The 15,370-nt window shown below is 38.7% G+C and overlaps 2 pseudogenes across 1 annotated transcript; both read right to left on the bottom strand.

Annotated features, from left to right (window-relative positions):
* Positions 1–5,756: 5,756 nt before the first annotated feature.
* LOC104602269 (21 kDa protein pseudogene) lies at positions 5,757–6,618 on the bottom strand (annotated as a pseudogene). The gene has a single exon (XR_016080867.1). The product of XR_016080867.1 is annotated as a 21 kDa protein pseudogene (transcript).
* Positions 6,619–11,495: 4,877 nt separating this feature from the next.
* LOC104602405 (IRK-interacting protein-like) lies at positions 11,496–15,141 on the bottom strand (annotated as a pseudogene).
* Between the last annotated feature and the right edge of the window lie 229 nt (positions 15,142–15,370).

The raw sequence follows: 15,370 nt of genomic DNA, 5'->3' as shown, positions 1-15,370 counted from the left end.
GGCTCCCACAATCCCATCACAAATAGGGGAGATGTTTCCGATAATAACAAGTAGGGGAGATGTTCCCAATAAACAGTTGGAATATGGAATGTGGTAGGTCACGTTGTTGTGGGGAGTCAATGCGAATTACTTGACAGTGGGGTAGTGAATTGAAATCACGATTCAATTGTCAATATATAACCAAGGCAGAAACCCTAGACCTAGTCAAGAAGGCTGATCTGGGACTATTCTTGTTTGAGTTGGGATCTCTTCCAATAAAATCAGTCCCAACACTCTTCCAACTATGGGTGCAAGTGGGGTATTCAATTCTAAGATTTTACACTGCATCGGACCCGGATTTTCAGTTCAGGCCCATTCACTACAAGTCGGGTATCCAAGTTGCAGCCCTGCTTCCAAGATCTATGTTTACACATACCATCATAAGACTGAGACTAACCATGTATGAAATTAAATGCATGGACACAAATCATATTGAAACATGTTAAAACTGTGTTTTGTTGTGAAGAGATCCGGACCACTCTGATTTGTCTATGCCGAGGTCCATTTCATTCTTTAGTTATATAATACACCAAAGTGTGCATACATACGTGTATGTATATGTGTTTTAAGAGTTGGGATCTATTTTCAATAAAAATGCTTCCAACACATTCCGATATGATTTGACACCGCACATCTCAGACACGATGGATCTCGTGGTGAGATGTGTGGTGTCATATATAAGGTTGGAACAAACATCTTTCCTTTCCTTGGAAAAAGATCTAGTCATCAAGGATGTAACTCGTATTGGCCCAAATTAACATTTTGCACTGCTTCCAAATTCTAAACTTGGGCAAGGTTCATTTCAAAATTTGACAAAAAGCTAACCAAACTCAATCAGAGATCACATTGGCACCCTGCAGAGCACATCTCACAGCACATCCAAACCATACATTAGGAACTTATTCCAATGACAAATATAAGAGATGTTCCAATGCACGCATGAAAACAAATGCGAGGCACAGATGTGAATTCACCTGACCCCACCAAGCCTAAAAATTTTGAATAAATTCTGACAGCCTATACTGCCACTGGGGCTAGAGTTCCTTGTACACTATGATCCCGGCTGGCCTCTTAATTTGATTGCCAGCTCTGGGATCAAGGGGGGAGCTGGACATAAATCATAAATGTATGCATCATGCACGTGAAATAGAACCAATTGAGCTTTGAGCAGAATATGGAATCAGTCCTGCTTTCTTTTTTTATTTATTTAATTTCATGACCAATCACATGTTGGCTTTGTATTTTTTTTTTTTTTTTGCTTAGGGTCATTTATTAGATCATCCCTTATAATTTCACATATCTTCCTTTAATCTGTCTTATAGTTTGTATTTTACTAAAATACTTTTTATAGTTTGCAACTTATTTACTTTTTGATCTTTCATTAAGAATTATTTGTTTTGCCATCTGAAAATAGTAACATGTTCACCTTGGGCCCATGGTTGTTTATTCCAAAAGTACCCTTAAATTGAGTGGAAAATATTCAAGGGTTTGGATCCATAGTTGTTTATTCCAAAGGTATCTCTAACACTTTTTGGTATTGAAAACAAAATTTCCCAAATAGAGAAAAATAGAGTGATTGTTTGTGTTTTACTAAGGGCAAAAATGGAATTTTTGTTTTTAATTTATTTTGATTAAATTTATTTAAATGAATGTTAAAGTTAAAATTGTCATTTTCTATTTTCATCTAATAGAAGATCAATTAAATAAAATGATTGCAAATTACTATAAGGAATGTTTTAATAAAACACAAAATTATAAGGTAGGTTTTAGTAAATTCATGAAACTATAGAAAATGTTTTAAATAACCCATTTGTTTATTCATTTATTTGTCTTGCAGTATTTACAAGGAGAGAAGCACATAGACATCCTTAATTTTTCATGGCTGAAGTGCAGTTCATCAACAAATAAAACTATGGGTATATATGCAGCAAAAGAAAAAAGAAAAACAAATAAAACTATGGGCTGAATCAATTAATTACCTGCTCTCACAAATATAGATGCCATATGTAGGCTATTTTAGTCATAAATAAGCTCATCAGTAGGCCATAGACGCTACCTAATAGCAGGGCTCATTGGCTCAATAAATTTTTTAGAATATTTTTGAGTGGAATTCTTTATTAGGGAATAAACACACGCATTCTTTCCTTGAATTGAAAAAAAAAAAAAAAAAGAAACAATGCTTATCTGAATATCCTTCATTTGATTGCTTGCCCCTAATTAATTTCCTTGTTCTATTGGGGTAATGTGCTTTCTGAATGAATTAAAAAGCTAATTCTAATTTTCTCATAAATGAGCTCTAAATTTCAATTTACAAAACTTCTGCGAGTCCCATTGGGGGGCATATGAAAACTTTTCATAAAAAAGCATATATACCCCTTCACCTCAAAACTCAAAAGCTTTTCCTTCTCTGCCATCTTCCGACCCAAAATCACTGTAACAAATTTAAGATATTGTAGATCATGTTTGATCTTTATGTCTAAGGAACTCCTAGATCCTACGCATAATCATCAAGAGAAGAAAGGTGGAAAATACAATTTATTATTAGGCCAATAAAGTAGCACCCAGATTTTGGATTGTTGGGCTTACTACTTTGCTAGAAATCTTGATAAAGAGCTTCTTCATACTGTAATAATTAGGAATAATTTTGGATATGAACTGACCTCTTTATCTTATCTTTATGGCTAAACATGCCTACGCCCACGTGGTTACTTATCCTACATATTTCAGCTTTAACAAGGAATACTGGCATTTTTCTTCTAGCAAAGCTTCTTTTACAAAGTGATGAATTCTAATTTAATAAAAATAAAAAGAAAAAGATGAAAACAATTTATATACAAGAATTGGCATATTTATATACAAGAATTGTCATATTCATTTAAGGTTTTAGGTTAAAAGTGGTATCTAATTTTTATATATAAACCCTATTCACATATACTTAATTCCCTTGGCAAAACATTGCCACCTATTGTGAAAAAATAATTAATATTGATGGCCACTTGTATCGTTATAAACGGAGCCCATGCCTTCCCCATCTCTATACCCATAACCAAGGGTAGCCCATCCCTTACATCCTCACTCAATTTGATTTGTTAAAATCCCAATTCTAACTTTAAAATAATTCATTACGTTTTCCTTGCATCAATGGATTTTTAGATTGGTCTTGAATTATAATGATTTATTTACTTTATTTTGTACAATTGAATTGGGCAATGCCTTAATTTTAACCTAATCTAGAAATTTTCACCCAATTTCGATTTTTTATTATTCAACCTAAAGGCTTTTATGTATTAAGTGAGGTCATTGAATAAGTTGTTATTCTCTAACAAAAACCGACTGTGAGATGTTGAGTATCATTTGCTGCTCTCTGGCCCATAATACCAGTACCGTACATCATCGACGGTTGAACCTTTCCATCTACCCAAATTTTCTGTATATCATGCATAGCCACGTGGCTTAACTTAGTACGTACCATTCAAACTACAAAATTCAGTTCATCATCAACAACATCGAAAGGAAGAGAAGGGAATCAAAGGCAGGGTCCAGCTGAAGATTTTCCCTGTTTTTTAATTGGAGGGAAATGTGACCTCTGCCTGCTGGCTGGTGTGTCTTCAGTCCCCACTCAACAGTCACAAAAGAGTCCACCGTCTCCATGTGACCTGCCATGGCCAGCCCCCAATACTTTAATTCGTCCTCTCCTTCACTGTTCCTTTCTTTCTTTAATTTCTCCACTTTGGAAACAAGGTCACTCCCCACCTGGTAGGGCCCCATGTTTTTTGGTGCTATCACTACACTTTGCTTTCACACTTTGAAAACAATATGCCATTAATTTACCTGTCTTGTTATTCCCACAACACATGCTTCTGGTTTTCAATTGCACAACTCTCTTGAATCCTGATGAGATCAATATGAGTGAGTCATGTTTAATTACTGCATGAAACTGGTTGGATCTTTAGGTGGATCCTCTCAAATCCCTATCCATATCCCAAAAAAATGGGAAATGGGTTCAAATGCGGGTCTGATCATCTCATATGGGTAGATCAGTTTATGCATCCGGGCTGGATTATGGTTCAGAACCTGTGTAGGAAATACTTGTATGGTGGATGGAATACATGTAACTTGTCCCTGGTCTTTACAATCCAAACCCGCTAAATATGGGAAAGGAGAGGGTTTGGATCTCAGATGGACCAATTAAATTTCATGTCCCATGTTCAATTTAATCTTCTAAGATAAATGTCTATAAAAACTTTTAGTTCTGTTGAACTATTTTCCATTCCTTTTTTTTGTGTATCCATTTGTTTACATGCTTACTCACTCCAAATGGAACTACTACATTTCCCCAACCACACTGCTGGCTCCCGTGAAGTGGGAAACCCAAGGGGAAAAGGGTAGAAGATATATTTTTGAAAAGAAAATTCATGTCTGTTCTGTTTCTTTTGTTCTTTTGCTGTGTTTCAACTTTCAATGAAATTTGAATTCCCACTTCACCAAATTTTCTCATTTTCACATGTTCTCTGTCTAACATTTCCACCTGTTTTCTTGTTGGGCAGTGGATAACAAAGAATATATACAACCCTGTTTCTCATTTAGTCATTTTGATGGAGCAACTTTTTTATTTCTGAAAGGTAATGGGCTCAATCCAATGCCATGAGAGAATAATGAAGTGGGCAGAAGAAAATCGATACAGAACATTGGTAAAAGAAGAAGGAATAGGAAAAGTTAAAGAGAAAGATTGAAAGAGTAAGGTTGGACTCTGCTTTTTGTAACTTTTACTTTGTCCGTGTTTATCTTTATCAAGCCGTAAATTGCGGACACATTTTCCAATTCCAAGTGTCCAAAACTTTTTCAACCCCCAACGACCACACCAAGAACAGTTGAAAGTCATCAATGAATGAACTGATCAGAATGTATCTCATATTAAGCCCAACTTTTGCAGGTTTAATTGTTTGAAGTGACTAATACAGTGGTTAAAGCTAAGCTTATTGGGGTGATCGACAATGAAAGCAAATGCTTGGCTCCACTAAATTATTAATAAATAATGCTTGAAGCCTTGAAGGGTCTGCAACATAATCAAAGATTTATTTGTTCTATTCAGAAAACCTATCTGTTACACAATCGTGAATAACTTAATCCTAGCTGACTTGTATGTGATATTAAATTATCGCCAAGTGCCATTAGATAATTACTATTTAGAAGATTCGAGAATTGACCGCGGTCAATTAAATACCACTAAAAAGACACCAAATGCTGTGTTCGATTTGACAGATTAACAGAGAAACGGATAGTTGAGAGTTGAGAGGGGGAAGTTCTTTATTTACACGCAACTGAATTGCAGAGTTAATTTACAGCAATGACACGTCGGAGGCATTAAAATTCAGCACAACTCAACCAAGAACCAATTGGGGGTTCCTTTGCTGCAAGCGGACTTCAGAGTTAAGAGACTCGTTTTGAAGAAAGAAAGAAATGGACCATTGTTAGTAGTTGGATTGGACAACGGAAACAACATAGACCATGTGATGTGTTCCTTCCCCAGTCAATCATGGGTCAGATCAGGCAGATGTGGATTGGAATTTGGAAGCTTAACCAACTGATCAACCAAATGCAGGTGGCTTCACTTTGCAACTTCATTCCCTCACCAAGGCAAAAGACTCTTCTTATACACACGGATCACAGAGTGAGAGACTGAGAGACACACGCAGAGGGGGAGGGAGAGAGAGAGGGAGATTATAAAAGACCTCCATTAAGGATTTACATATACATGTTACATTTACAAATTACAAATATCAACTAACTTTCAGACTCTTTTGCGCCATTAGCACAAAAGGAAGGCAAAACTAAACCAGAAACAGGAGCAAGATAGCTTTGAAACTAAGAAACATACTAATAATTAATAGCTAAGGCTTGTGCACGGCTGCAGCCTGGTGCCCTGAGGCAAATCTGTTAAGCAACGCCAAGGCATTGCTAGTAACTTGGGCGACATTGAGGATCTTCCCCCTAATGGCCGTCTTCACATGTCCGTCCATGCCGTGACCAGCGAAGCCGTCCATACAAGTGTTCTCGTCGGTGAGCGCAGCGCTAACCCAAGTCTGAACGTTGCTCATATGCCACATGAAGTCCTGACTGGCTCCTCGGTTGATCTGTCCCAGCTCATGAATGGATCGGCTGATCCGGTCCACACTGTCACCCAGGTTGTCAACGCAATCCTTCACAGCTTGGTATTGTCTGCCCTTCAACCCACGAAGCCTGGTCATCTTCGACACGAATGCCGTGGCCGATCTGGCCCGGCCTAGGCTAACCTGCAAGGCTGCTTGAGCCAATTGGCGCGGGCTTTGTTGGATTGCGTTGGCGTAGACGGAGAGACTCTCCACACAGACGGCGGGGTAGCGAGTCACACCACAGGAGGCCTTGATGAAATCTGTTGGACTGGAGGACTCGACCCTGCCGGTGCCGGCTGCATACACGATTATTGAGACCAGTAGCAAGGAAAGGCTAACTTGTGCCATTATCGTTCGAGTTTTGACAGATGAAGAGAAGGGATTGGATTGAGATTGAGTGAGTGGGGGGAGGGAGGGTCTATTACTTTGTTTATATAGGCGGACGTCTCTCATGACTCATGATTAGTCCTATTCATTCGTAAGGTTGGGTCACATGCCTCCTACGGTCCTACCCTATTTACTCCGCCTATGTGCCACAATTAGTTGAGTTGCACCACACAGATGTGAACTGAACTGGGTTTTGGAAATTGGGACAATATTTTACAAAATAAAATAGAGCAGAGGGCTAGAGAACCATTCATTCAAGGCGTAAATACATATATGGTGGCAACGAGCCGAACTTTTAGCTGCTCGAGCTCGGCTCGTCAAAAGTTCGGCTCGGCTCGGTCGGCTTGGTTTCAACCGAGTTTGAGTTCAAACTCGAGTCCAATTCAGTGACTCGATTATTAAATGAATCGAGCTCGAACCTATTAGAGCTCGGTTCGTGAGGTTCACGAGCTGGTTCAAATATATATATAATTATAGAAAATAATATATATATAATAAAAATATTATAATTCTTAATTTTTTTAATATAAAATAAAAAAATTATATATAATTTTTATTTTTATAAAATATTTTTATAAAATATAAAACGAGCTGAACCAATCCGAGCTTGAGCTTATGTACTTTTGACTCGAGCCGAGCTCGAGCTCAAGGTTCTAGCTCGAGCCTTGTAGAATAGTCTCGAGCCTGATACTATTTGGTTCGGCTCAGCTCGACTCGAATCCACCCCTAATATATAATAAGCATATTAGAAATGGGTTTTTCTTAACTTTATCGAAAGCTTAGGCTCTGTTTGGCAATATTCTCACCTGTTTCTGTTTTTTTTAAAGAATCCTGTTCCAGAACAAGAATTTTATATTTTGTTCTTTAGGAATAACAGATTCGTTTGACAAATTGTTCTTCAAAAATGATTTTTTGTTCTATAGAAACAGAAATAGCGTTTGAATAATGAAACTATTTCTTAACATCAGCTTTAGAAATTCCTGATTTTCTTCTATTTATCTCTCTAATCTACCACTACTTCTACTCCCTTCTCCTCCAACAATATCAAATCTAATGATGTAGGATAAACCCCATGATACTTATAACCTTTCATCCCACCAAATCTCATCTCCTTATTTCATAATTTTTTATGTTACTTCACAACCTAGAATTTTCATCCTTGTGCAAGACAGACTCGAAACTACACCAAACTTGGTCGAGCATTTACATCCATCTAGGGCAAATTACTTGCAATGTTACATTGAAAAATTCCAATCATAGATAGAATTTGATGCCGGTCAAGCATTTACATCCATTTGGAGTTGCTACTATATCCCATCAAATGTGGAGTCTAAGGCAACTCGTTGTAAAAGATGTTCAATCAAACAAAGTATCAATACTTCACTGAGAAAAAAAAGAACAGAATAATCAATACAAATCATCACCATCAAGCAATTCTGAGTAGGCATCAATCACCTCTTCATAACAAACCAACATAGCTTGTAAATGATTGGGTTTGCGGTAAGAACTTGGATTTGTGGTGGGAGCAAAAACATATATAAAAAATTCCAAAAAACATATATAAAAGAAAAACTATCATCTTCTTCCGCCTCCTCTTCCAAAACCATCTAACGGTGCGCGAACTTCATCAAACTTGACTCAGAGAGGGAACATTACATCAGCCAGGGAAGAAGAGAAGTTAAGCAAGAAAACGGGTCCAAACGGCAACATTAGTAAGATGAGTGATGAGATTTCAATTTCATACGGAGGAGATAATATTAACGGTTGTAATAGACTCTGTTAATGCGGTGAGAGCAAAAAACGACTTCAAAGGTGAATATGGTCGGAGTTTAAAACAGATGCCAAAAACCATACCTATTGACGCTCGCCGGTGTGTTCGGTTGGAGCCAAGCCGAGATCCTCCTTCCTCTGAGTTCTATTGTTTAGTGCGAAAAACCGAAAACACCCCTTCTCAGTTGGAACCACATATTTCATGGGAATGCATTTTCTGAGACCGTCGATTTTTCACTCCCAAAAAACGCAAAATTTGAGTGTTATTCTCATGCAAGAATAAGGTGTTTTTTTATTATACCAAACGCATATCTGCTCCGTCAGAACACCGGAAATGCACGAAACGTTCTCAGGAAATGTTATCAAATAGGGCCTCAAACTCTAGAAAATAAAGTTAGAAAAACAAGTAGCCACTAGCATAGCCAGGGCACGAGCCAAAAGGTGGGATCAATGACCCACATCTTTGTCCATTTTACGCATTCGGTCTGGAACTACGCAATAGGACAAATGAATATGCACTGGTGCCCAACTTTCTTATTGAAAATTGTCGTTGTATTATATATTTTTTAGATGGGTCTTTAATTAGGACGGCCCCTCGGATTACTTCAACCCGCTCCATATCATGTCTTGGAAATGAAACAAGTTTTAATTTAATGAGGTTTTACTTATTTTTTATGTTTTTTAGTATTGAGTCTGAAATAATGTATGTATGTATTTAAATAATAAAGTTCCTCACACGAGGTGGCAAATAAATAAAATCGCGCTAAATAGGTCACGTCTTTTTCCAAATTTATGTTGATGTTGAATCGAATGCTGTATAGGCTTCAGGAAGCTAATGTAAATGAAATTGGTCGTTTAGTTTCGTACTTTTGTTTGGCATTTTTTGTTTTAAAATGCTGTATAAGTTGCTCAGCTAAAAATGGAATCGATATCTTTATATTCTCTCTCTTACCCACAAAAAAAATAGAAGTTTTAACTTTTAATTTATAACGAACTAGATTCTCTATCTTGTTGTTATTCAAATCCAACTTAAAAATGTTTTTTTTTTTTTCAATCTCAAATTTAACGATTTTATTTGGCTCCAGACGACCCATCTGTGCAATTAATTGGGCGGAAATTTGGTCTTGATTCCGGTAATCTCTCGCTATAATCTGATTAAATCAGCAGCATCATAAATATTTGTTGAATTTTCGTCGAGCATTTGGTTGGAATTTTGGTTTTCTGTTTCTACTTAGAGTCGCATTCTAAAATTATCACGAGAAGAAGTACGGACAGGCCATGCAGAATTCTGAATTCTTTTACAAATCTATAAACATTCAAAAGTTCAAAAACCCGGATTCTATAAATTCATATCCATCGGTAAATTGACATCAATTTCAAACTAACAATTACTCTAATTGTACTTTGAGCTTATGAATTCTATACATGGGCTGAACGGTCATTCTTCCCCTCTTAATCAGTGTCACTGGTCCAAAATAATGTATTATTACATATGGAGAAGGATGATAGACGATTGGGACGCACGTGTCCGAAGGTCCTAATTATCCACATGAGTCGGTTGATATGTGCACGTTCTTGCAATCAATCTAAAAGTAGGTTTTGATTGAATTGGGGCCTGTGAACTCCGTTTTCTCCCTGCCGAGCGCCGAGTCGCCGACCTCTAATCCAAGGTTTTTAACCCAGACCAGAACCAACAATGTTGCCTCTTAAAATTCGAGATAGACCGACCGAGCAAATGGGCTTTAGGAATTGTTTGGGTACTTGGAAGTCCCAACCATCCAAATCACCATGTCAAGTTGCGTGATTAATTGAAGTAATATTAGGCATATATCATGAATGAAGTTGGGGAGCTTTGTCTCCCAGCCATGAGCCATGAGCCATGAGCCATGAGCCATGGGGCCTGGCGCCTGGACCTAGATTTGAGATGGAGATAAGAAAGGAGACGCTCTCCGCTCCACCGCCTCTACGATACAGGGCACATGGACCACTTTGATGCAACAGCAAATGTGAAGTTTCCCAGGCTATTTGGATTCCCAAGATCCAACAAAACCTTAAAAGAGACTTAACTCCGATAAGATGACAGGGCCCATTGAATGGTAATGAGTGTCCCACATCAGCTTCACCGGCCGACGTATCCAGGAATACTAGGCTACAACTATAAATCTACAATTATGAAGTGAATATGGTCCCAGACAGCCAGACTGACTGTTGCCTGCCTGTGCGAGTTATTAATTCAATTGAATATAAAACAGACAAGTACGGATACACAATTCTGAATTCCAAACCCCTTACTACTGGCCCTTTTCCCCTATAAACCACATCCTATCCATGAATTTTACATCAATTCACGGTCATGATGCATTCTTTAAGGCTATAAAATTTTGACCTAGGGTGATTGGTCATTCTCCCAATATAAAAAGGCTAGAATAACAAAAGTATGGAATGCCCTCCGCCCGTCATAGGCCCTGGATTGGATCCTTCCAGACTATCCAACAATAGTCCAAAGTCACGGCTCACGAGTTAGCTTTTCAGTTTCGGAAAATCTGCAATGCCCATGTCGGTGAGTCTGAACACTGGAATAATAAGCAAATTAAGCGGAGTTCAAATCAGCCCCCATGAGATTGTCCCACACAACGTCTCATACCACATTTCATGACATCATTATTTATGGGATTATCATCAGAAGATGTTTCCAATATACAGTGGGATGTATTGTAGAATGTTGTGGGGGACAATCTTGTGAGGGTTGATCTTTTGTTTGGTATCGTTGCCATTGTTCCAGAAAACAGCGCCATATTAGTACTACGTTGGAAAAAAATCAGTGCTTTAAGAAACAGGCATTTGTATAGAATCGTTTTTTCATTAAAAAATGGTGCGTTAAGCCATGTCTCGGAAATCGGAAAGGCATGGCTTGGAGCAACACCAAAGTTGGTGTTTCCTAGAGCTACAATTCGTTGCTGCCAATAGGACAGTGATGATGTGGCATTAGATAATAGGTACCAGTACTGAAAATGTTTCCTGGAGCATTGGAACCAAAAAGAAAAAGTTATAAACACGGTTTTCTCAGAAAAATGATGCTTCCAATTCACACATCAGTAGTGCTGCATCTGCAGCATTGATGCCAAACATATACTAAGAAGTTGCAAAATTTATGGTCACATATTTTGTTTGTTCTATTTATTTGTTTATTTTTAGACTATCTCATAAAGGTAAAGGGAGGAGTCGGGTTGGATTGGATTGGATTATTCTGGTTTTTTATGTGAGCCGGGTCAAGAACATCTCTGATTACGGGGAAAATTCCCGATAGGTACTATGTACTTTAGGTTGAGTGCCAATTTAGTACTTGAACTTTAAAACGCGACAATCTAGTATTCGAACTTTCAAAATGCAACAATCTAGTACCTACATTAATGGACCATCAGTTATGTATATCACGTGACCTCATGTGCCATTTAAGATTTTTGAAAATATCAAAACTACCCTTATGTATATCTCCATCCACCACCAGATTATGGTCACTCATGTATTTGGCATCATCAGAGGCAAGATACAGTGCGGCATTTGCAATGTCTTCAGGTTCACAGTTGGCCCCAACCAACTCTCCAAGACCCTGAACCATCTCCACAAGGCGCTGCTTATCAACGTCGAGAAGCATCTTGACCATTTCTTCCATCACAAACGAGGTGGGAATGGCGAACAACGAGACTGTAGACGTAGAATCCTGGTGCCACCATGATCCGAACCACGGCCGGAACCAGCTTCCGAGCTTTGTTTGCACCCATGTCCTCGTCCTCCATGTACACCCCATTAGACCTCATCCCCTCATCCACCCTGAATACGGACAAGCTTGGGTGCATCAAACAAGCCAACAAATGAACCAGCCAAACGTTCTTCACTGCACCAAAGAATGCTTGCAACAGTGGCTCCGACCATGCCAGGTTCCACCCTAACATCGCCACGATCTCGCTCATCTTTCAATCGCAAAACCGGTTGAACTCCTCGCTGAAGTGTCTGGTTCCTTTGTTCAACACCTCATCCCCCAAGTGAGTCTTCTGAGAAGAGTAAAGGAAGCGTAGTTCGCTTTGCATTTTTGTATTGGGTTGAGGATTCGCTGGGACCCACTTTTTTTAAATCCGATGGATTTGAAGTCTTCGTAGAATGCTCGGTTCAGGAGTGCTTCCAGGTAGAATAGGTGATTCTTGGGTCCTTGGAAGATGAAACCCTTACGTCATAAGGTTGGAGAAGAGCAGAGATGCGCTCATAGACTCTGCAACCCATCTGCCGAAGCTGGAGGGTGAGAGACCAGCTTAGAGTCTGGACCGAAGACCGGGCTTTAGACATCGAGTTGAGAAATGATTCAATAACTGAGTCTTGATGTCTGAGTCCTTTAACTGCACTCATCACCATCACAGGGTTGATATTTTTCGGCACCAGATGTGGTGAATTGCTATATACCTCGAGACCAAACTTAAGGTTGTGGCAGTAGATCTCAAGCTTGTTGAGCTTCTTCTCTAACTTGGACATGGAGTACTTAAGTCGAGAAGCTTCTTGGAGAGCTTCATCTCTCTTCCAAGTGGCTTGATTGAGCTTCTACGATAGGTCTACGACAACGAGCTTCCATTGCTCTTCCTTGGTGGTTGAAGGCGACAACTCTAACAACCTGGGGCTCTTTCTCGTTAAACAAGAAAATTAGATTGCTTCCATTGCTCTTCCTTGGTGGTTGAAGACGACGACGATGAACTCCCTCTCTATAGTTATTGTAGTCTTGTTAAAAAAAATTAGATGACATTTAAAGGGTATATATATCTTTTCCTATTGTATTATTGTATTATGTACATTGATATTGATACGAAGTGAACAAAGTAAAATACCAAATTATTAAAAAAAGAAAATAGCTGATAAGGCTCATACCATCACTCCCCTATCCCTGGAGCCTACACTAGATGATGGCATATAATTATTAACCGGCAAATAAGCACCATCATTGTGTAGAAAGTCAATGAATTGGCTTTTGTATAATTGTTGCTGAGCAGTTTTTGCTAGGTGATGATATAAAAAAACGGGTTGATTAAATCGGCATAACCGCATAATCCCCTTGATTCCGGCTCAAGGTGAAAAGGACTACGAAATTTCCGCTTAAAATAGATCTAGACGTCTCACAATACATTATATTGGGAACATCTCTCCGATGATAATATGATGATGTCATCATGGGGAAAATACAAAGCGCAAATATATTGTGAAACATTATGGGGGGGGGCTGATTTAAACTCGATCTAGATAAGAAAAATGCAGAGTGCAGAGAAAGGGGCGTTATTGGAGTTTGGAGATCTGATTTCCATAGTGTATGTGCCGATTTTCAAATTTCAAACCACTTACCTGCCTCTGCCTCTGCCTGGACTACCGCCTACCGCCTCATTAATACAATCTTAGGCAGCATAATGTTTCAATCCTTTTGGAATTGGATGCCCAAACACATTCTTTCGGCTATAACTGCAAACACCCTTCGGCAGGGAATGGAATCTATTCCTCACACAGGGGCGCCTCATATGTACATCCACTGTACATTGAGAATATCTCCTGTAAATAATATAAATAATAATTTATAAGTACGACAAATATTCTCAATACAGGTTACGATGTACATGTTAGGCGCGAGTGAAGCGCCCTATGTGAGGAGCAGATCCTGTCTCCTTCCGCAGTTGAGCACGAGGTCTGTCTCTGTGATTATTGGCGAGGCAAAAGTCAGGTTAGAGCACATGGCTGATGGCTCCAGTGAAGGGGACTCACGGGCCACGGCCGGACCGGTTTAGGTGGGTCCCGTCCTACGTCAGTCAGAGACCACCTTGATTGGATGGTTGTAGTTATCCGACTTGTTCTTTGATATTTATCGCCACCCGTATTGCACATGCCTCCTAATCAAGCATCTGAAGCACTGAACCATCATCCCAAAAAAAACAAATCTATGGGTACGGTATCCCATAGGAAACTGTGGTTGTAAGTTGTAACTTGCAACCCAATGTTGTTCCAGGAATGGATGCATTTATGGTGTGAATAGTGAATTCTGCAAATTACAGATTTGCATCTCTTCAGTCGTCATTTCTCTCTTCCAAGTCCTAAAAGCCCTCCAATTTTCACCAAACTCTGAATTCAGATGCTAGTTGAAATGAAATCGTTGTAGATTGCAAATAGCATTTGAATTGAACCCACAAAGCCACAATGTCCTCGTCTCAAAGGATGTCGGTTATGGACTCTGGTTGTCAAGAATCATGAAAAATAATTCGATTATCGTAGCCCCCAAATGACCCAACGCTCAGTTTGGAAAGACGCAAAACCCTATATTTTTTGTAAACAGGATGAACCCTGCCTCCAAAAGAGGGGAAAAACGGTGAACTCAAATTGAAATCTGAAACAAAATCATGTTTCATTCCAGGTGATCTCCAAACGGTCCATTTTATCAGATTTTCTGTCCAAAACTCAATAATTTGTTTTTATAATATTTTCAAAAAAATCTTGTGTTTTATTTTCAAATGTACTGATTCTTTAATGGATGTATACTTCTTTTATTTCCTTTTCGATCATGATGTCAGATTTTGTTGTTTTTCTTTTTCTGAAAATTGTCTTTTATGTTGTATATCCACTCAAAAAGAGCAAGGAAAATAAAATAATGGAAGAACCGACTTATCCACATCATAATTCTATACCAGTTCCCACTTACCAGAGATGCCCCATTCAATGAATGGCCTGCGAGTTCGGATATTTCAACCAAGTGCATAAAAGAAGGGTTAAGCATTTAAACGAGTCCCCTGTCAAACACTCAACGATCAAAGGTGGGTCATTGTTCAAACCGTAAAATGTTCTCATCAACACGCAAACCAAAGCTTGCATTAATATATAAACCCAACAGTTGATCCATCTTGAATTTGGACTCTTGCCTGCACTCATCATGTAAACATGGAAGTTGGCTTCTAAATGGGATTGGACAAAAATAAACTCACCGTATCCGTATGTGTGGTCCTACC

The sequence above is a fragment of the Nelumbo nucifera genome, chromosome 1 (genome assembly GCF_055504915.1).
Source record: "Nelumbo nucifera cultivar China Antique chromosome 1, China Antique-T2T, whole genome shotgun sequence".
NCBI lineage: Eukaryota > Viridiplantae > Streptophyta > Magnoliopsida > Proteales > Nelumbonaceae > Nelumbo > Nelumbo nucifera.
The sequence above is the reverse complement of the archived record's forward strand: the minus strand, read 5'-3'. Positions and strand labels throughout refer to the sequence as shown.